Source organism: Wyeomyia smithii, chromosome 3 (assembly GCF_029784165.1).
Source record: "Wyeomyia smithii strain HCP4-BCI-WySm-NY-G18 chromosome 3, ASM2978416v1, whole genome shotgun sequence".
NCBI classification, from domain to species: Eukaryota; Metazoa; Arthropoda; class Insecta; order Diptera; family Culicidae; genus Wyeomyia; species Wyeomyia smithii.
Window position 1 is genome coordinate 232,144,792 of NC_073696.1, and position 23,011 is coordinate 232,167,802.

Consider the following 23,011-nt stretch of genomic DNA (forward strand, 5'->3'; position numbering starts at 1 on the left):
CCAATCTTCACAGGCAATCGGCGATCTATGATTTAAACCAGTTAACGAAGATTAACGCTCCCATCCGTTCAATCTTTGCAAGAAGCAAATTATGATCAACGCGATCGAATGCAGCTTTCAAATCTGTGTATATGGTGTCTATTTGGGCTCCTTTCTCCATATTTCTTAAGCAGAATGACGTAAATTCCGTTAAATTAGTAACTGTTGATCTTCCGGCGAAAAATCCATGTTGGTCGCACGAAATGTGATTTTTAACTTCATGAAATAAAACTTTGTTTACAAGAGTTTCAAGCAACTTAGATCCTACACATAGAGATGTTATTCCGCGGTAATTGGATACATTCTCACGATCACCTATCTTGAAAACAGGAAATAATATGGATTTTTTCCATTCATCAGGGAAAGATGCTTCAGCCATTGATTGATTGCAAGGGAGCGCAAAGTGCAGTTGCACACATCTTAAATATAATTGGTGGAATACCATCGGGCCCTGGCCGACAGGAGGATTTCAGTTTTTTTTTATGGCAGCATTAATATCCGTTTCAGAGAATACAATATTTCGCATTTCTAGTACTCCCTCTGGTACATTGCAAATAGCAGCGGCTACGTGCTGTGGAGATGCAGCCTCCGCTTTGAAGACACTAGAGAAATGGCATGCAAATAGTCTGCATATTTCACCAGGAGTGGCCGCTGAGTCTGTCCCATAAGTCAAAATTGACGGAAGACCATTCTCCTTACGTTTTTCGTTTACAAACGCCCAGAATCTTTTGGGGTTTCGCTTTAGATCGTTTTGCTTTCGCCTCACATGCAGTGAATATAGCAGGCGACTATAGCATCTATACCTATTGCTGGCAGTTTGAAATTCACGTTTGGCTATCATATTGCGGTTCATAGTGTAATATCGAAGAGCCCTAGCTCGACTTCGCTTTAAAGTCCTGAGTCGATTGTTTGACCAGGGAGGACATTGAGTAGGACGGGGAGCAGGAACATGAAGACGGAACAAATCCAAAAGAGTGGTAGTAAAAATTTTGACCGCGTCATTGATATTATTTGCTGTGTACAGTGGTGTCCAGTTAGTTTGTGTGAGAGAATGGCTTAGTGCTACAAAATTTGCTTTTCGAAAGTTAAACTGTGGTGTCTCTACAGGATCTACGAAGGTAACTGCCTTCGGACAGTTTAATGAAGCAGTCAGAGGAGGGTGTAAAATATCCATTTCAACAAGTGGTTCTATGGCTTCCGAAACACTGCATTGCCTAGCGGCAATCTCGTTAGCAAAAACAAGATCGAGTATAGCATTCTTGTGATTCACAACCAGATTCAACTGCTTCATACCAAGAACTGACATGCCATCAATAAGTACAGAACTAGAGCTACTAAATGTTGACTCTGATGGATCAGGGTATATATGGCCATTGGGAGCATATTTTCATTTAAGTTTAGGTTGATTAAAATCGCCGAATAGGAGATGAGAGTCGTGTGGCCCAAGAGAATCTGTAACGTGACTAACACTTTCGATATGTTGCTCAATATACGTCGGATCTGCAGCGTGATTACGGCCAGGAGGTAGATACACCACACCAATACAGACATCATGACCATCAGTAGATACGCGAACCCATAGTTGTTCCAATTTGCTGTCTGTTGAGTTTGCTACAACATTAGATTTCAGCTGGTTCGTAACGGCAATCAGAACGCCACCACCGCGTTCTTTACCAGTAAGCTCAGCATCACGATCCTTTCTATATACAGTATAACGATTTCCGAACAGCAGCGCCGAAATGAGCTCCTCGTTCAGCCAGGTCTCGGTGATAACAATCACGTCGTAGTCCGAATATTCGGTAACGGCCAGGAAGAAGTCGTCTATTTTTGTCCGGAGACCGCGGACGTTCTGGTAAAAAATCCGTAGCCCAGGATTAGTCTCAATAACGGGTTGGTTTTTCGATGGATGACTAGAAGGTGCGGGAATATCAGGTGTTGAATCGTTAAAATCAGTAAAATACTTGCCGATGCTAGCAAGCTGGAAGGAATAATATAAATAAATAATATAAATAAGCGAGTTATTAAAATACACAGAATTTAACGCTAACCACTAATAGAGAGAGAGTTAAAACATCCGACTTATAACTGTCACTGATTTCAACGCCTGCTGAGCTCTTCTCGGTCCGAAAATGAAAAAATGCACCCCACCGGAAAAGAGTCATTCAAGTCACCGAAATGGTGGCACATAATAATTATACTTTTTCATTCCATTAGCTCAACAATTGAATTTTTTAATTCCAGACTGTGTTCAAAGTTCGAATCGAAACGGTAAATAAAAATAGTATCGTGGTGTCTCAGGTGGTCTCGCCACCTGGTCTCTCGAAGCCAGCTGAAGGGTCCATATTTTTTGGCAAATTGGACGTTGAAGCACCAATCGGTCATGCTTGGCCACTTGCTTATCGCATCGCTTACCAACGGTGTACCTACCGGCAGTCGAATAGGAAATAAACTTGTTCTACATTCGAACCGAGAGGGGATTCTACAGCGATGGCGACCGTTTAATTCTTGCACACCGCAACCGTCCGCATTTACTTATCAATTCAGCGAACCGGATTGGAACGTTAATCATCGGCTTCGCTGCCGTAGATACAGCCAAGTTCAGTGCGATTACCTTAGTTGCATATTCAGCGAAAAACAGCAATAACTCAGCCGTTTGCGTGCCGGCCGGTGTGGAAACTCGGAATTAATTCACGATATGGACGAAAAACATTAATGAAGTGGCATGGCTTATTAGTAGTGAAACGTTTGAATTAAAAGCGGAATCCGAGACCCCTCCGCGCCTCGGAAGGCACACAATATCGAACGCGCGCGTCCGTTGTCTCGCTCGCACTCAGCAACAATGAAAAGGCGATAAGTGCAACGCTAATTGCCGTGGAAATGGGCCGTAGATACGATAACTAGGGTGAAGATTTGTGTTTTGTCGATAGGAAAGAAAACACGCGGCTCGGCCGGTACGAAAAGTGACCGCCGCCACCGGTGTGATCGCTTAACCGAAAGCTGATTATTTATAGGACTTCCCATGCATATTTAAAAAACTCTTTCTCCAAAAAAAACCTCGCGCAAGATCGCATCGCATTTTGATGCATTATTCGTAGAAATTGCTCCGATCTCTATGTCTGTCTCCCTTTGCTGCTATCAATTCATGTGGCCCTTTTTTTCGTTCGAGGGTTCTTCAATATTTGGAACAAATCACCGACGGGAGATAGGCGAGAAAAGCAAGCATGAAATCCATCATCCGCGCGCGTATGCCGCATATATTTAGAGTTTTTCGTCGTCGATACTGCAATCGTCACGAACAATGAGGGAAGAGATAAAAGCGCGTGAAACGAGTATTTCGGTCCGCCATCAAGCCATCAGGCTCATAACGCATGACCGAGCAAATTTTGCTCGGCGGGTTGGCAGCAGCGAAAATGTAGATCACACGCCAACCTACTAAACACCGCCCCTATCAACTCCCGCGGAGGGGGGATAGGCAAGTAAATCTAGTAAAGTCTTAAGGAGAGGGCTTCTCGTGCTCCGTCAGAGATGATATCTTCGAGATTAGTCTAGGGAAGCCCCCGCTGGATCCGAAATTGAGGACTAGATGGGATGAAGGGAAGGGGGTTAGACTATACGCGCGCTATTGTTGCGTATGGCAGCAGGGTCTGGAATTTCGGATCAGCTGAATAGCAAGCAACAGTTGCGGTTTGAGTAGCCCGACGGATAGATGGAGATTTTCTTTTTCCTTTTCACAAAGTCATCATGTCAGCTCGGTGTCAGCCTCGAGCCGTGGGACAGGGGGAAAAGGGTAGCATTTTCGGATAATGACTTCGGGTGAGACAGCCAGGGTTAACCTATATGATGTATAACACCCGAAAAAAAGGCCCCAGCGTGGAAAGAATTCATGTCGGACTGGCTTGACGATCGATCATATTACGGACGGAATGGCGAGCGGAATTAAAGCCAAAATTAGGCGCGTAGAGCGTCATTGGATGGTGTACCGAAAAGCACGAGGCAGGAGCAAAGGTCGGAAAGAGCGAAAATCAGATCTGAGACTTTCGGTTGGCTATTGTTTCCGCCTCGCAGATTTGGAGCGATCGTTTGTATTCATTAGCATTAATTCAAAGTACCCTCGAGGGAAATTATGTGGTTTTATGTCATCCTGTCAGAGATGCAAGATTTTCCATTTATTTTACCGATCTTTGCATGCTGCTGTGTTTTGCTTTTCTGTGGTAGGGTGTCTTCATGTTTATTTGCCGAACTTTACATAAATTTAATGTTTTTCTATTTCTTAGACTGGCGATAATTTGGTCGCTCTGTCTTATTTTTGATGTTTCCTGTTTTGTGCTTCTGTATTTGATTTGATTTGCTTCTGAAGATTGGGGGATTCAATGTTACCAAGTAACAACTTGGCAGTAAACAACGCTTTAGCTGAATTTCGCCGACACTGTAGAGTTTCCATACTAAGAAGACGGCATCGATTCTCGCAGGGTGGCAAGTCTGTTGGGTTACTACAAGGAAGGAACCATAGTGCATAACTTTAGTGCAAATTTTATGAACCGCCTCCAAATGATTGAAGCGGTCTTCTATACGGAGCGAACAAGGGCGGCGAACAGCGATCGCAAGCAGCAGGAATTAGAAAAACCTTTGGCAGCTCTGATAATGAATCCTAAGTTTCTATTTACTGTAGCGGTAGTATTTGAGTAATGATCCAAGGTATCTAACAACTTCAACTCTGGTGACCAAACTTCCTTTAAACCCAGTTAGTGGAAGATTTCTTTCTCGTGAAGAATAAGCACAACATTTTTGTACCCTCATGGCTAGTTGATTCTACATACACCATTCTCGAGCATTTAACCGTTCAATTTGAGCTAACAATAATTTATGGTCTACACGATCACGTTTCACGCAGCCTTTAGATCTATATAGATTGTGTCGATTTAATTTCCGTCTTCTATAGCTGTGATACACCGGGAGTGATTAAAAGAAAAAAATGCAAAAAGAAATTATAAACCCAATACACATTAAACCCCAAGACATAGTTTTTTACAGAATGAAAATAGAAGAATATTAAATTTGTTTTATAACAAACCATATGAGGTCGTATCAGTTTGTGAACCAAATTGCGAAGTAAAAAATATAGCTACAGGGAAAACAACAGTATTTCAAAATAAAAAAAAACACAAGAACAACAAAAAACATTGTAAAGGACAGTTGGAAAACCATTTAGAATAACTTCACTCTGTTACATTATTCTCTCCAAGGGGGATGGTGTAGCATAGGAAAACTCAGTATCAACATAATAGGCAGACAGTACCAGAAAATCGCATGGTAAAATTTAGTTCAGGCAAGAAATTCTAATTACACCTACAGAAGCACACCTTCTGTGTCTCTATGTTTTAATTTTTTTCACTGATTCTACTTCGAATAGCAAAACTGCATACCGGTTTCAAAGCTTACAAATAAGATTTATTGACGTGCTCTAGTTGTCTCATAGGTAGAACTACACTCGATGTACAGTATAAATAGGAAATCCTAGAATAAATGGATAAGGTTACTCGTCTAGAGCTCGACCCAGCTGGAGTTCTTTCAGCTAGCTTATCGACCACTCTCATCAAAACTTAGTTTTTTATTTAACCGCGTCATCACAAGCATCATTAGATAAGTCAGAATAGATCAAAATTCAACAAGGTAAGTGTCAATTGACCTTTCTTTGAAAAAACTATGTTAGATAGGTGAAATGTTAGATCTAACTGCAGGAGATAAAAAATAAACCACCTCCAACTAGGATTTCATAAAGTTTGAAACTATTATATAATGCTGTAATCCCTCAGTAGTCATTGGTATCACAATTGTCTACTCTTTGTGAATAGGGAACACAAATGATTTTTTTCCATATCTCTGGAAATACCACCTACGATACTCAGCGCACCGCTTAGGTACAATGGATGGTATACCATCAGGTACAGCTACAACAGACGATTTCAGTTTTTCAATTGCTGTGCGAACCTCTTCGACAGTAAACAAGAAAGTTTCTAAGTCGTTGACGGTTTGTTCGTTGGTACGTTCAGCACTAAAAACTTCCGAGAAACGGTTTGCAAAAAGATTGCGAATCTCCTCACGAGACTCAGCCACTTTCGTACCAAGTAATACCGTGGTTCATTCGTTCTACGGTTTTCATTTATAAAGTGCCAAAAACTTTTGAGGTTATGCTTCATATCGGCTCAACGTCCGATGATTGTTGCTAGCAATCCTGTTATACAAACGTGGCATATCATTGAGTAGTCACTCAATAAAAAGTTTAGTTGAAAACCACTATTTTCAGTTCAGTTTCGCAGCTTTCAACCAATGACGAGCTCACTTTCTGTAGCTGCAACAGATTTTCTCTTGCAGGAGCTAGAGACAACTGCACAGTGGTCCAATAAGGCAAAAAATGGAACTCAATTCCATAGCGCCTTTCACCTTCAGCCTAGCTTAAATGTGTCTTCGAAACAATTGTTTGTATGAATGACCCGCATAATCGCAAATAGTCAAAAAATATGAAAAATTTACTATACTAAAAATAAAAAAATAATTTTTTTGTGTTGAGAGATAGATGAATAGTTTATTCAGCAAAGTTTTGAAAATTCAAAAATATGAAACTTCGTTCCACAAATGAAAATCGTATCTTTTTTCCATACAAAGTTATAAGGTGTATTACAGGGGACTTACTTAAAATTTAGTTTTTTGTACTTAACTTTTGATAGTTGCATTTTACACGAAAGTGTTGTTCAAAGGAATCGTTAGGGCACACAAAACACACATTTTTGTCAAAGACCATATATCTCCAGGACTTTTCCTTACAAAGTTTTATCATATTTAAGCTTATTTTTTCGTATAGGTTAAAAAGGGGCAAGAACGTATAGGTTAAAAAGGGGCAAGTGGAATCATGATGTCAATACTTTTCCTTGAAGTTAAGCTAAAGTACTATAAACTCCTTTAGGTTCCATTTGTCCCAATTCACCCATATTAGAGTACGGCGAGCATATGTTACAGTAGGTTTTCATATATCAAAAATACTAACTTTTTTGTGTTAAGAGATAGAGGAATAATTTATTCGGCAAAGTTTTAGAACGTGAAAAAATATGAAACTTTGCTGAACAATTGAAAATCCTATCTTTTTTCGGTACAGAATTACAGAGTATTTTCTGTGCAAGTTACTTAAAAGTTAATTTTTGGCACCTAACTTCTGTTATTTACATTTTACAAGAAAACATTATTCTAGAAAAGCATTTGGACATACAAAACACACGGTTTTGTTGCAGGCCACACATCTCCAGGACTTTTACTTACAAAGTAATAGCATGTTTTAGCTTATTTTTTCGATAACTTTAAGAACGTATAAAGTAAGAAGGGGCAAGAAGAATCATGATGTCAATACTTTTTATCAAAGTATTGCTCAAGTGCTCAAAACTCAAAACTGCTCAAAGTTCCATCCGTCCCAATCCATCTAATCTTTATTCTATACGTTGTTAAAGTTATCGAAAAAATATGCTGAAATGTGCTACAACTTTGTAAGGATAAGTTCTGGAGATGTGTGACCTTCAACAAAAACGTGTGTTTTGTATGCACAAATGCTTCTTTAAAACAACGTTTTCTTGTAAAATGTAAATAACAAAAGTTAAGTACAAAAATGAACTTTAAGTAACTTTTCTAGATTATACTCTGTAACTCTGTACCCAATGAAGATAGGAATTTTATTTGTTTAGCAAAGTTTCATATTTTTTCACGTTCTAAAACTTTGCCGAATAAACCATTCCTTTATCTCTTAACACAAAAAAGTTAGTTTTAATGGTATATGAAAACCTACTGTAACATATGCTCGCCGTACTCTAATATGGGTGAACTGGGACAAATGTAACCTAAAGGAGTTTATAGTACTTCAGCCTAACTTCAGGGAAAAGTATTGACATCATGATTCCACTTGCCCCAATTTAACCTATACGTTCTTAAAATTATCGACAAAATAAGCTAAAATATGATATAACTTTATAAGGCAAAGTAACTTTATAAGGCAATGGTCTGTGACAAAAACGTGTGTTTTGTGTGCCCTAACAATTTCTCCGAACAACACTTTCGTGTAAAATGCAACTATCTTTTGAGTAGTTAAGTACAAAAAACTAAATTTTAAGTAAGTCCCCTGTAATACACTTTATAACTTTGTACCAAAAGAAGATAGGATTTTCATTTGTGGAACAAAGTTTCATATTTTTGAATTTTCAAAACTTTGCTGAATAAAATATGCATCTATCTCTTAACACAAAAAAGTTAATTTTTTTTAGTATAGTAAATTTGTCATATTTTTTGACTATTTGCGATTATGCGGGTTATTCATACAAACAATTGTTTCGAAGACACTTTTAAGCTAGGATGAAGGTTAAAGGCGCTATGGAATCAAGTTCCACTTTTTGCCTTATTGGGCTACTGTGCACTGCTACCATTAGTTAGATATCTTGTGGCAGATCAAGATGTTTGAAGATATTGTTTTAATGTCGTTTTAAAGTGCTCATTGTATTACCACCAACAACAACAACAATATCGCACGCTAGTCTGGGGGCTAATAGCGGTCTCGATCAACTAGTTATTAGTTGAGAGACTTCGTTATCGATATTGTTTTTGGCACATTTGCATGTGTAAGATAAGTACAACGATACACCGTGCCCCAGTGCTGAGTCCAGAAATTTTTCAGCTCGAAAAGATCCTCGACACGATCGGGAATCGAGCCCGATATCACATCCGTGTGAGAGAGCTAGCCGACCGACATCGCTAACCACAGAGTCACGGGGACCACTACTGTTTCACTACCGCTGAACAGATTATTTAAAACACCGATGTTTTGATCAAAAGGTAAATAATTGCGAACGATTGTAATATAATAATAAAAAAAAATCAACGCTAAACTAGCTAAAAGTTATGCTTAAAATCGTGCACTTTCAATCAATCAGAAGTTAGCTTCTCCTTCGTTCGCTTATGACTGCTTACTGATATATATTTCTCTATGTATGGAGGATGCTCGAAATTCAATCTTTCATTTCGTTTTAGGGGTCGGGCCAAAAGTGAAACGTGCTCAAATCGAACAAAGTCTGAAGTCTTAAAATAAAATATAACACTATTGTAGTCATACGTCAACATGCGGTCCTGTCTTGGAAAAAAACCTCTTAATTTTCTTGTCAAATCCACTTTTTTCTGTTTCCTGCAATTTGCAATTTATAGGTGTTTGGTGGATAGGTGGCCAATTTGTTGATTTCATCGAATTTCTCAAAAAAAATCCTAGGAAACACTTATAACCCCATGGTAATATAAGCCAATTTCGAGATAAAACATTTTTACGAAAAATAATTGCGATATTAAAAACTGTGTTCGTGAAAATGTTATGTCTCGAGTTTGGCCTTTAGTAACATTTATCATATACAGTAATCACCCGATTATACCTTTAAACCCGGGGTGATAGGTGTTTCTCACATGAAATTTTCCAAGAAACACGATAAAATTATGAAATTTAAGATAAAAACAAATTTAGTTTTTAAATACAAAAATAATCTATCTGGAGGCACTTCAGATCAAAAACAATATTTTTTCTGGATTCCTTGCTTTATTTTCTTCAAAAACTTAGCAGTACTTTTCGGACGTCTTACGTCTAATAATTGTAGAAAATAGAAAAAAAGTCGTTTTGACAAAAAAAAATGCGTTGAAAATCTACTAACGGAGAAGGGACGAAATTCGTTTTTTAAATTCCTATAAGTCGGTTTGTTTTTAACTGGTAGATGTTGGAACGGACACAGCTTATGACCAGTAGCGAAGTGACTGGCGCAAGTATCAGCTGGCTTTTTGAATTTGCTTTCGGCTTAAACAAAACACTTTCCGGTTGGTCAAATATCACAGCATCAGCACGATATTTTTCAGTGTGTGTTGTCAGAGTTTAGCGTTACGTGATTTCAGAGGGGGGAGTCATATTACACGTTGCTTGTTGTTGCATAGGGAGAGAAGGGGGTCTAAAATCTAAATATTCAGCGTTACGTAATTCACTGGTTACACAATGACCCAGAAACTGAATTTAGGAGGAAATTCGAATCTAGAGCTCGATATCAATATTCTAGAGAAAAACTTTTTTCTACAAAGTTGTGATACAGTGATCACCCGATTATATCACCCCCTTGATGATGTTTGGGGTGATAAAATAAAGAAAGTGATAAAATCGGGAAATTTTTTTTATTATTATTTTGTTATGAAAGATGGTAAACCAATAATATAATACGTAGAATCAACGATTTAAATTACTACAAATAATCTAATCATATGAAAAAGCAGTTCTATCTGTCTGTCTGTCTCTCTGATTCTTATAAACGTGGAAACTACTTTACCAATCAGCGTGAAAATTTGTATGTAGGGGTTTTTGAGGCCGGAAAAGGTTATTAGAGTAGCTCGAAACACCTCCCTCTTATTTAAGGTAGGGCTCCCATACAAATATAACACTAACTTCTGCGTAACTTGAAAACTAATCAAGCAAGTGGAACCAAATTTGACACGGTGAGGTTTTTAGGAGTAAGAAATATGTCAATGGTAACTTGACACCCTTCCCTGCTCTGGAAGGAAGGGCTCTCACATAAGTAAAACATCAATTTCGCTACTAGTTCGTAGGTTAGGTACTAGTGTTTGCATAAAACTATGAGTTGTACTGTTAGTGTCATACATTAAGACTTTTTACTTTTACTTCATTCACCCGCAAGCAGAAAACAAATCGATGACGAAGTTTAAATAACACCGAAGAATTTAAAAGTAATAGTTAATCGAGGATGCTGTCTACAGACTTTAAAAGACGAAAGTTAGTATCTTAAATGACAGTGGCAGCTTCAACTTGGTAAAAAAAATGCGAGATTTGGAGATGGTTGAAGTGCAATTACCCCTGAAAATATTGAAATAATATTTTAATAGATAAATTAATAAGATTTTAATAGATAAAACCTAATACTTTTTGGCAAAAACATGCATTTTCGGAAGGCTGATAACTTTGTAAAAGGTTTAATTCTGAAAAATGTGGGAAAAAGTCAGAACGAGAACTGGGATTTTTAGTGCCTTTTGAAAGAAAACTTCATATGATTCGTAATATGTAAGAGATTTGCTGAGGATACTATGCGTCTATCTCAATCAAATGAAGGAGGAAATTTTCTATCTAACTCTTAGGTGAATTAATCACCCATTTTTCTAAACAAAAGATGCGTTGGTTAATAGTTAAAAAAAAATTAAAATACGTTTTGAAATTAATCTCTATTCAATTAATCGAACGAAAACACCAAAATAAAACACTGTGCAATGGTTGAGTTTTCAATGAAAACTATATCCAGAATGATGTTATTCTACACAGAGCTGTGCAAAGGTACTTAACTATTGAATCTAAATAAAAATCAGTTCATATTGACATTTTTTTTTTGATGAAACGTAATATGATGATGATAAAATCGGGTGAAAAAGGTGATAAAATCGGGGGCAGTTAAAATCGGGTACTGATATAATCGGGTGATTACTGTCTATGGTAAAATGCTTATTTGAAAATTATCAAAAATTATGGTGACCCGAATTTTCGATGAAAAGTTAGATATAACTTTCTCATCCTTGTAGTTTAAAGAAAAATTATTTTATAATTTTTTGCTCCAATTTTTTTATTTCAAATTGTTACACTTCACAACATCCAACGACTTTTAGGGCTTTTCGAGACAAACAAATTGCAATACTAACATCGTGAATGGCTTGATTGTACTCAAAGTTGTTGACGTTTCTCTTCAAAAAAAAAAAATATATATATACCTCTTTAATTTCTTGTGTTCAAGTAATTTGAAAATAGGATAAAAATTATAATACTTTCATAGTTTTTGCATATTTGATTTAAAAAAGTAAGAAATAATTACCTTTATTTTAATACGAAATCATCGAAAATCGATCAACTGGTTCGAAAATTATGAATTTTTGAAAATAAAATATACCGAATACAATCTTCTTTTTAGGTTATTTTGTTTCGGAACTGGTCACCCAAAGTGCTTTAATTGTGCTTCAAATTGCAGTGTTTAATATTCATCATAAACAATCAGACCCTTGTTTTTTGTTGGGAAGTGGGTGGCCAGCGCCGAAACCGGGTGGCCAGAAAAAAAAATAATTCTATTTCATAACTTTTGAATCAGTTGAGTGATTTTCTATGTTTTTGTATCAAACTGAAGGTAATTATTTCTAGTTTCAAATAAAAAATATGTGTACTTCCGGATGCAAAAATACTAGAAACATAATAGTTTTCATCTTGTTTTCAAATTAAATGTACTCAGTTACAATAAATAACATATCTTTAAAAATGGCCTTCAAAATTGAGTCAAGAGATTTTTTTTATGTTTTTTCCAAAGAGCAGTTTGAATGAAAATTTGAATTGATGAAAAATATAAATAACTGTGGATAAATTTAAGATATATTTATGATATTTCCAATGTTAGCATTGAAAATTGTTTGATTTTGGATCAAATTTGACATCATTATTTCTAGTTTTATGTAAACATACAGAAGAATGAAATACATATGTGTACTTTTCAATGCAAAAGTGTTGAAATTATTATTATTCTTATCCTGTTTTTGAAGTCATACTCAATCACAAAAAATAAAATATCAAAAAAATTCAATACGTAGAGTCAAATACGACCCTAAAAATGGAGCCAAGAGATTATTTTTATGTTTGCCGCTTAAAAAATGACAAATAAATGAAAATGGCACTTATTTTCGAATAACGTCAATTGAAAAGCCCGTTCAAGGAAAGTTTAGATGTTAAATTGAGATTGAAAAATATAGAACTAAATAAAATGTCATTTTCAAAGATAGAGAAAAACTACTTAATCACAACATTGGAGACATTTTTTCTATCCACATATGTATAAAACTAGAATACGCGACCCTATTTTTTTGATATTTCAATAATCGTTTCACCATAAATACTAGTTTCGTAAAAAAAAAATTTCTCTAGAGTATTACTATCGAGCTCTAGATCCAAATTTTCGCCTAAATTCAGATATTGGACCTTTGTGCACTGGTCAACACAGGTTTTGCCCTAGGACTAGATCTGGAAAAATACGAAAGATTAAAGCTTTTCAACTATTCCCGTGAATTGTGGTGCCCCAAGCAAACATGAAAGTGCCTCAAAAGGTTGCAGAGTTTTTGCTCACCGAGTTCGTCGCTTCTACGTTTGCTTTTAGGCAAACTTCGTACAAGCCTCTTAAGAATAAACGTACTTCCGAGCTAGTTAGCTGAGGGCGCCACAATTCGAAGGAACGGGTAAAAAGCTATGATCTTTTTCTCAGCTTGATCTCTAGAGCAAACCTGTGTTGACAACGGGTTGCGAAAGTAAAGAAAAATGTTCTTGAGCTCAAACTGAAAAAAATAAAGATTGTAGTATTTTAATCAATTCCATGAGAATTGGGGCTACACAATCTAGTCTAACGGTCCATCAAGGGAAATTACATGTTTTTATACTATTTGTTCTAGGGAGATCTGTTGTAGTTATAAGAAAACTTTGGGTGAAAATTGCAGGATAAAGATAAGGAAAAAAAATAATTTAGAGGTTAGGTTTACCTAAATTAGTTGCCAAGAGCTTCATAATTTGAAATTACTATTGGAATAATATTGCATCATTAGAATTTGATTACTCTCAAACATGTTGAACATTTGAAAAATTTTTTGTTTGTTTTTAATATTGGAATAAAAATTTGCCCTACATGTCTCTACCCAGAATAATATCAAGTATTAGTAAGAAGAATAATAGAAAGAGTATAGAATTATAGAGTATAGAATAATAGAGTATAGAATAATAGAATAGAATAAAGAAAGAGTAAGAATAATAGAAAGAGTTAGTAAGAAGAATAATATCAAGTATCGAGAAAAAATATAATGAAAGAGAGAATTCAACCCGGTCTTGATTTGATGCATAGTTTAGTGTTCATCTTTTTATTTCCACACCCTAAATTGAAAATAACTCGAACAGGTATTGATTAACAATGTCAATCATCATAAGTTTCATTTCAAATAATTGCTCAAATAAATTATTTTCATTGAAATACAATTATTTCCAAAATATATATTTCTACATCCTGGACTTTTCACCACAAGTTTTGTCATAATTTCATATCTCTTTGAAAAAATTAACTGAAAATCACTCATTTTTTTTAGTAAATTGAAATTTTGTGTTAATTTAGAATTTTCCGCAGTTAAAATAAAATGCTTTTTCACAATGCAGGTAATTATTTTGTAAGGCTTTATTAGTTCCCTGCAAACAATACTCAGACAGTTTTCTGCGCATCCGAAGGATACTGAGCTACAATAATGCATTGAATAAAGCCTATGCCCAAATGCTTACTACGGCTTCGAATGTTGTTTACATCACCCCAGCAAACATGAGGATGTGTTCTCTGTGCCTTTGAAAATTCGAAGTCAGCCAATTTCGGCTCATGTACCGCTTCACCTCAAGTCTAGAAATTTGGTTTATCCATAAAAAATACTTAGTTTGCTAAGTCGATCAAGTCGATTCAAATCAAGTGATCGCATGTTCATGTTGTTTTTCCCGTTTCAAATTTTTGGTTTATGAACACAAAATTTTTGGTACAGACATCTCCCTTCAAATATGCTATTTTTAACCGCATTTTCATGTTATCGTGAAAGATGGATTATCGAGTGGTTTCTAAGATCATTGCAATTTTTTCTTTTTCTCATTAGGAAACCGAACGTTAAAGGCGTGGAAAATCGCAATTATAAATCTAATTAATACAATAATTCTACTATAAATAGTGTTTCGGAAACAATATTAATGACTCTATTTCTAGTACTTTTCACAATTTGATCAGCAAGAATTGTAAATTCTGGGAAAATAGGGGGCGTTTGAGCTATTTTCATATACGGTAGCTACCGAAAAGCCACACTTTACGGCCAATCGTACACGTAACGAATGCAATCAGCGAGCGCGAAGCGCAATAGCGATCCGAAACCAATTAAAAAACTGCTCGCTGGATCGGTAGCCACAACCGTTTTTCATCGGGAAACTCCCTCTCCCGTTTCGAAGTGAAGCAGGGGGGGTGCCCCGGCAGTGTGAACGCCCACCCACTGGGGATCGAACAAATTGCATCGATTCAGCGGCATGCCGGCCACCGCCTTTATGAAATTGCGCCGGCACCCAGCTTGGAAGCTCCCGAAAGCAATGGGCACTAATAAATTGTAGCAACAAATAATGGAGGTAAAAAAAACCATCGATTTACAGACTGCGAGCGCACGCGTGCGATTGATCAACATCGGCAACAATTATCAGGGCGCCTCGAACCGCATAAAAAACCAAACACACACACACACACACATACACATCGGGTGGTATGTGCAATGGCCAGTTGCGATCGCCCTCTTGGTGCTCATAATCAGCTGATTATGCATCGATTTAAGCGACGAACAAAAAAACCAACAAACATCGTCGGTGCAGCAATCGGCGCGTTGTCTAGACGACGAAAGTGCAATTATTTCCACCTAAACAAACATGTACAGGGGGTGGTGTTGCCGTGCGCAACGCCAAACTGCGAAGGGGCACCCACCCGAGACCACAGCCGCCTGGTGCATTTTGCGTGACACACAAAAAAAATTTCAAAACCAATTTGCATACTAATTGATAAAATCCTGTTATTAGCTGGCCGTGTTGTACCTAGGTTTAAGCTCTCTTTACCTGATTAGGATTGTAGCAGCCAGTGGCAGCAGGGCTCCGAAGGCAAAGACTGAAAAAAAAACAAGAAGAAATGAAAATAATAAAAAAAATTAAACGGGGAAATCGGTAATCTCACAATAAAAAAATTAAAATTAGAGAAAAAACGGCCCCAAGGCAAATTAGTTTTTCTGGATAAACCGGTGATTAGGCGCAGGCCACCGCCGCCGCTGCTGCCAGTGCAGATTGCGTTCACGAACCACAAAGTGTTTGAACATGCTTAAAAGAGCGGAGATTTCGGCCTATGATTAGTGCTATCTTAAGCAGAAATTCAACATTTTTAATGTTTCGTTCATTTGCACGCTATCTATGAGCCAAAGCGGTTGGTTTCTTGGTTGGGTGGCGAGTCTCACAATCAGCACCAGAGAACTAATTTGATCACGTTTCGGTTCGGAAACAGCCGAAAGGAGCGCCGGCCGGTCACGCGCAGTAGGCCTCTACTTTACACACACACACACACACTCGAACCATTCGATACGGGTGTTTATCAGTGGCCAAATAGCTCTGCGACATCGAAGCAAACAGACTTGTATGCACAATAATAAGCGACGAACTTTCAAATTTACCGTTCACTGTCGAATTTCACTGAATTAAACGGAATTCGGACATTTTGACGTTATCGGCGATCATTTACCCTGCTATTTTTTTTGGGAAAATGTGTGTGCTACGTCGGCTGGAACTGACCCCGAACAAGGCACGCATTTTCGAATGTTGCGGTTTGTTACCGAAAGCATTCCATGAAGCTGACAGATTATCACGGATTGTTTACGTTACGGTTCGTAAACGCTGTTAACCATCAGATTTGGGTATATAAAATGCTAAACACAGTGAAGATTAATTTAGCCTTTTTTTTACTGGCTTGCATTATTTATTTCGATAGCATCGCTGAAAAATACCTTTAGGTAATGGTCGGTGTAATCTGCTGTTTTTGTTTTATTACAACGCATTGTTTGCATTGATAATTTTACACCCTTGTTTTCCTAGTCGGAACAAATTTATGACACATAAAATATGCCGAATCAAAGAGGCACCAAGTTGACGAAACAAAATCAAATTACTGTTTTCCCTAACAATCCGCTTCTGTAAAGCACGAGATCCCATCTCCGGCTGCTTGCCTGCCTGCCTCTGGTTGGCTCAGCCAGCTGCAACAAGTTAATTTTGTTTGCCCCGCAGTCACCTGGCAAGAGCGCCTGGCCATTTATTAGTGCTGCACCGTTTGTCGAGTGTTAATTTGCTTCTAAATCATCACTTTCATTTTGCAATTTCGCTATTCCCGCTATTGCCGAATGATAAATACTTCAACAAATTGACATTTCGACCGTTCCACACCGATCGGCCGGTACCCACATGAAACATTATTAATTACGTCTAAACGGTTGTAAGAAAGAAGCAATTTCCTTCTTATCATTATACGTCGTCGTAGGATGGGGCACCGGCTTACCTCCGGCCTTCTCCAAGTCTTCCCAGTCATTCTCGGGCACAACAGAAGCCGGCTTTATTCGTTCCAAACTGTTTTTATTTCCCGCGTGCCACAGAGCAAGACAGCTACGGATTTGATTGATAAGTTAATTTCTTTTAATGGCTGACCTTTGCCGCCGGTGCCGCCAAAGACCGGTGTGGCACACACGAAGGCGAGTGCGAGAGACGAGCGATCGAGCGCTTCCCGTCTCTAGCGAAAAAGTAGCTAAAAAGTAGTCAACCCCCGATAGTGCCGGATGGCGCGCCTCGCACTCGAAGCGGTACAGAATAGTACAGTGGTTTTGCTTATTTTTATCCCTACTTACGCGATCGTTGTCGTTCTTGAACGCGGATCGAACGCGCAGCTACTGTCGCAGCGAATAGGTGTCCTTTTCGATATCGAGGGAAGGAATAAAATGAAGTTGCTGATCCTGGATTGAACCGTTTTTCAATGAAAATTTATAATGAAATTCCTAATATTCAAAAACAAAATAAGTCTGAGATTTTAAGTCTTCATATTACGCTTTTGAACTCTTATACAATATAATAATAAAATATCCCAAGTAACACACGTTGTTATAGAGCAGTTGAGATAACTCCTCTAATACAACCTGCAGTTATAGATTTCAGTTGACATTACCTTTTCCATGACATCTCTATCCCCAGAAAAGCGCAAAAACTAAAGGCTACTAGAACAAGTACTGGTACTTTATGATGTATTATAAAACTTCATGAAAGCAAGCCAACTTGTTAGACTGAAGCTGTAAAATACATCTCGAGTACCAATACGGTAGAAATACGTTGACAACAGGTTATTTTTAAGTTGTAATTGCTAACTAATCAAAACATCGCTGACGCAAGCGTAAAACTTCATAATAAAAATATCGCAGAACGACACTGATTTATATCAGGAACAATAATGGAAAAAAAATTAGTGATTATGGCGTTTCGAATAATCAAATAAAAAAACAATAATAAATCAACCATTTGATGCTTTTATTACAAAGTTTTACGTGCGCGTCAAATTTCATGGTGAAACATTACGTTTTACTTCTGAAAAAATTATGCGCCATTCATTGGATATTGTTTTATATTTGTCAATCAGTGGAAAATAGATCATGCATTACAGATTCACTGATTTATTTCATTGCGAAGAGTCAATTTATTCCACCACCGCATGGGCTTAGTTCGTAAACAACTATCTGGCATCTCTTTCTTACATGCGTAGTAAATCGCAATGTTCTTTTTTTTTCCTTGGGTAGATCTGCACTGACCCAGTGCAATGAAGAAATTCGCGCATTCATGGGTCAGAATTCACCATAACAAAGCGCATGCGCAAATGCGTTGCTATGACAACATTTACCCAGCGCATGCGCAAATGTATTGTTACGCGCAGTGCAACCAGTTCGATGATCGTTTTTGTCAGTGGCACTTTTAATCAATTATAAATTGATGATGAAAAGCAATGTTTCTGTCGCTTGAACATTGAAATTGTTTTCGCATAGTTTCAACGTTATCTAGACATAAAATAATTCAAAACTAGAGAACGATGTTAGATATACGGTAACAAAAATTAGAGTGATATTGGTTGCACTGTAAGCGTTTTGTTTACCTTTTCATGGCGCATTTGACCCACATCGAATAGGTTTACTTAAATCGTTTGAATAATTTCATTAACAATTTGATCAAGTAGTTTTACGTTGGTTTTCGAATACCAATAATAGGAAAAGTACTTTACAGGTACGTAGTATTGTTTTTAGTCGTATAATATTGAACGCGCGCAGCTGCCCCGGCTGGGCATTTCATACACAGTTTTTCTAATACATAGTGAAAACATCTGGAGAACAACTTTAAGACAAGTGTCGTCATTTGTGTCATAGTTGTTGTTTGTTCAACTCATGTTATTGAAAAACATCTCCAAACCCAGGGAAAAAATGAGTTTGTGTTCGAAATGTGGTTGAATTACTGATGAAAAACATCTTCTCACAAATGTTGTATTTTAAGTTGTTTTCTGTACTGTTTTGATAACATCATAAACACAAATTTCAGATAAGCAGCAGCAGTTTATATTCGATAATATATTAAATACACTTATGCTATGAAATAACATCTCGAGAACAAGAATATAACAACACAGGTTCTGAACTACGCTAATAGTATTCTTATATGACTACTGTCATTGTGAATTATTTTCAAACATGTTTTGTGTGTTACTTGGGATATGGACTTCCTACGAAGAACGAATGTCTCGGGAAAATCACGGATTTAGCAGTACTTCCATTTTTACTACTTTCGATACCATGTAACTCTCTTATGGTTACTATTCTCCCCAAATTTTATAACAGCATATCTCTGTATGATATGAAGCTGGTTTGGTACCAAGAATAAACTTCTGTTGTGGAAATATATAAATTTGATATGAAGGCTTGTGTTAAGAATATTGATGTTTCCATTTTAAAGTTTCCAACACATTTGTTCTAGTAACTTATTACGTTCACCAGTCTTGGCATACTTATCGTGTTTAACAAAAAGGCTCATATAATTTGCACGGAACACAGAAGCATATTGAAAAAAAAAAAAAAAACGGATGTGTTGATTATTTTTTTCGCACGCTGGAAGCAAATGCACACTGCGTAAAGCAAGCCAAACACGCAACATCAGAAAGCTTGTATTGTGAAGAGTAAGCGCATAAAGCTCTCGCAAAGAGACTTTCTCGATTGCGAGCTGATAAAATTTAGATAGCGCACATTTATTGCTCATTGATAAGGGCACTATGATGAAAATTTTAGCTGGTTGAAAACTTTTCTGGCTGTTTCCTTAATAACCTGTTCTGTAGCGTCTACGTAGGGCTCTGCGCTATGCTCACTGTGTTATGCTCACTGAGTTTTTTTATTATCACGGTGCAGGTCTATGATAAATTTAGCCCAGACACAGTTAATTTACTCAACAGCACGCAGCTTTGGCTCGCCTACTCATATGTGTAGTTATATTCCACACTCCCTACGCGCAAAGGTACCGCTCAATAAGGTTGTGCTTTTTTTATTTGCTCATCACAATGCCTATTAACAAACTGATGTGATGTAATTTATGTGTTGAAAAATGCTCAAAGATGAGTAAGTGAACAAGACTGACGTTCACTAACGTTTTAATCGAATGGTGAGGTTTTCTCAAACTTTTTTTTCAAAACGGATTTTATTCACAGTTTTTATTTGTAAAATAATAATATCGCTGCGCGTTGCCTATATTATACCCATGTTGTATGTGGCCCCGCCTTTTTTCAAGTTACGTCATTATCTCTGTGAGAAGCATTTTTTTTGTTAGGGATTTTAACCAATTGTTGGTCATTAATCCCTAACACACGAGACACAAAGTCATTTCATTTCGTAATAAAAATTTACGAAAAATAAAATGGTATAAATTGCCTCGCCTTTTTTCCAAGTTTTATCAGTCTCTCAGTTTCGCGAAACGCAGACATTTTTTTCCGTTTCATGAATGTGAAATGGAAAAATAGATATTGAATTTCTTGTAGGGAATCATCAGAACCGGAGCTGTAAGCGTTCTTGGCCACGTAATGGTATATCACACTGTTGCGTGTTACATCTGGCGACTAAGGCTGGGGACACCCAATTCTCTCCTTTGTGTTGACTGGGGACAGACATAAGAATAAAAACAAATTGAGTTTGAAATGTTTCTGTGAAGTCGTCTGTTCATACAGGGTGGCGACTCAATTTCCAAAATTAAATTCCCTGATTTTCCCTCATGTTCCTAATTTTTTCCCTGACTATTCAAATTTTTTTAAACTGATTTAAGTTACGACTATCATAGGCTTTTCCACCTAAATCTACTAAAAAGGATCAGACTTGAACTGATTCCTGCTAAAATTTCCACCAGTAATTGGAACAGTTTAGCTTCGCTTTTGCTAACTTGAATCTTGAACAAAAATATTTTTTGTTCAGAAACACGTCCACTTTAATAAAATTGAAAATAAAAATTACACTGGACGACAAAAGTGAAAAAAAAGTTGTCCTTAAGCTCAAATAAGTGCCCTAGAAATATTATAGCTTTTTAACCTGTTCATTTTGGTGACCGTGGTAAATGCAGAAGTGCTTTGAAAGTGCTTACCGGGTTCGTCGTTTTTCCGTTTTACGGGAAATTTTATTGAAGTTTCTGAAGACTTTAGGCATTTCCGAAACGTCTAGGGGCACCAAAATTCACAGGAACAGTGTTATCAATTAACTATTACGATACACACCTGCTTTGGCAAGAAAATCAATCAGATTTGGAATTCTGGTTGGATCAGTTGAAGAATTGTTTTGAGATCTTGACTGTAAAAAGTGGAAAATTAGGAATTAACAATTTCGCAATCAAACCTTTAAGCTAAACACTGTCGAATGATTTTTCTATGTAAAAAAGAGCAGCTCCACTTGAACAACCTTCAGATTCATTAGCTCGTATCATCATAATTTGATTGGTCGACAACTTGAAACCTTAGCTGGTTTGTTATCCGGTTTTAAAATTTGAGTATTTTTGGCATTTTTCCATAATTTGGCAAAATGATCATTTAAAACAGTTTCTGAGAATTTCTCAAGAACTTTAACTGCCTTTATTCTTTTGAAAAATTGAATGATGGATTCAATCTCATTTAAGTTAGTTTCAATTAATTCTGCTGGTAAAAATTCCGGGGTAGAAATTTGATAAAATTAACGTGTGACTTCGTCTTTAATTGGACTCACTATATTTCGAGTTATGAACACACTCAAACTATTGATCAAGTCTTTGAGTCTTCTGTAATTGGTTGCAGAAAAGTAATCACCATTTTTGATTACTGGAATATGACAATAGCGATAGTAAAGCTTGCTCAGGCGATGTTAAACGGTGCGTCAATAGTTCGGAAGCAATAGCAAGAAACCGAAGAAAAAAATCTCGTCTAACCACTGGTTTTTACAAAAGAGCGTAGTAATTATCATAAAATGCGCGCACTACTTAATGACTTGTTAATAAATCCAATTCAGAACTAACTCCGTAAAAGCTGCGTAGCCGCAAGGTTACAGAGTCCGCTTTGTCAAGCGGATGGTCGTGGGTTCGAATCTTAGTAGAACCAGGCCATCCGATGTCAAAAAGGACTTAAGCAATGAGTTTATTCTCAGTCTCCCCACCAGTTACCCTTCCTTTACGCTGAAATCTACAAATACCTTCGCGTGACTTCCTCTTAACAAAAAATAAGTCCCTCTTAGCAATAAAATTGGCCAGAAGGACGCACGACGAAACTTCTCCAGGGAATTATAATTGGTGATATTTGGCAAGAGGAACGAGTATCGGTATAGTAGAACAGTAAGCGTGTAAAGGAAGAGTAGCACATTACACACAAGCACTGATGAACAATAATAATAAGCATGCCACTTCTCAATAGAGGTATTGCAATTAACAGAAGTGCGGGATACAGCAGACACCCGGGCATATCTCACAATAGATCTACGATTCTGGTCGCAGTGAGGAAGTCCATACAGAAAAAAAAACTCCGTAAAAAAATCCCAAGCCTCTAAAATTTTTCCTGATGACTTCTTATATTCCCTGATTTCCCTGATCGAAAAATTAAATCCCTGATATTCCCTGATTCTCCCGGTTTTTCCCGGTAGTCGCCACTCTGTCATACGTTAAATGGATTGTGATTAAAGTTTGAGAAACTTTTTAATTTTTGCATTCTCAGCAAAACAATCAAATTTTGTTTAGTGAATG

The 23,011-nt window shown here is 37.0% G+C and overlaps 1 protein-coding gene across 2 annotated transcripts in view; it reads right to left on the reverse strand.

The window, feature by feature from the left end:
- Positions 1-23,011, reverse strand: part of LOC129730107 (zinc finger protein sens) — a 422,944-nt gene that overhangs the window by 352,985 nt on the left and 46,948 nt on the right. For both annotated transcript variants that reach the window (XM_055689159.1, XM_055689160.1), the window contains exon 2: positions 15,782-15,830. The gene's annotated coding sequence lies outside the window, so the exon portion shown is untranslated. The remainder of the gene's footprint in view (positions 1-15,781; positions 15,831-23,011) is intronic.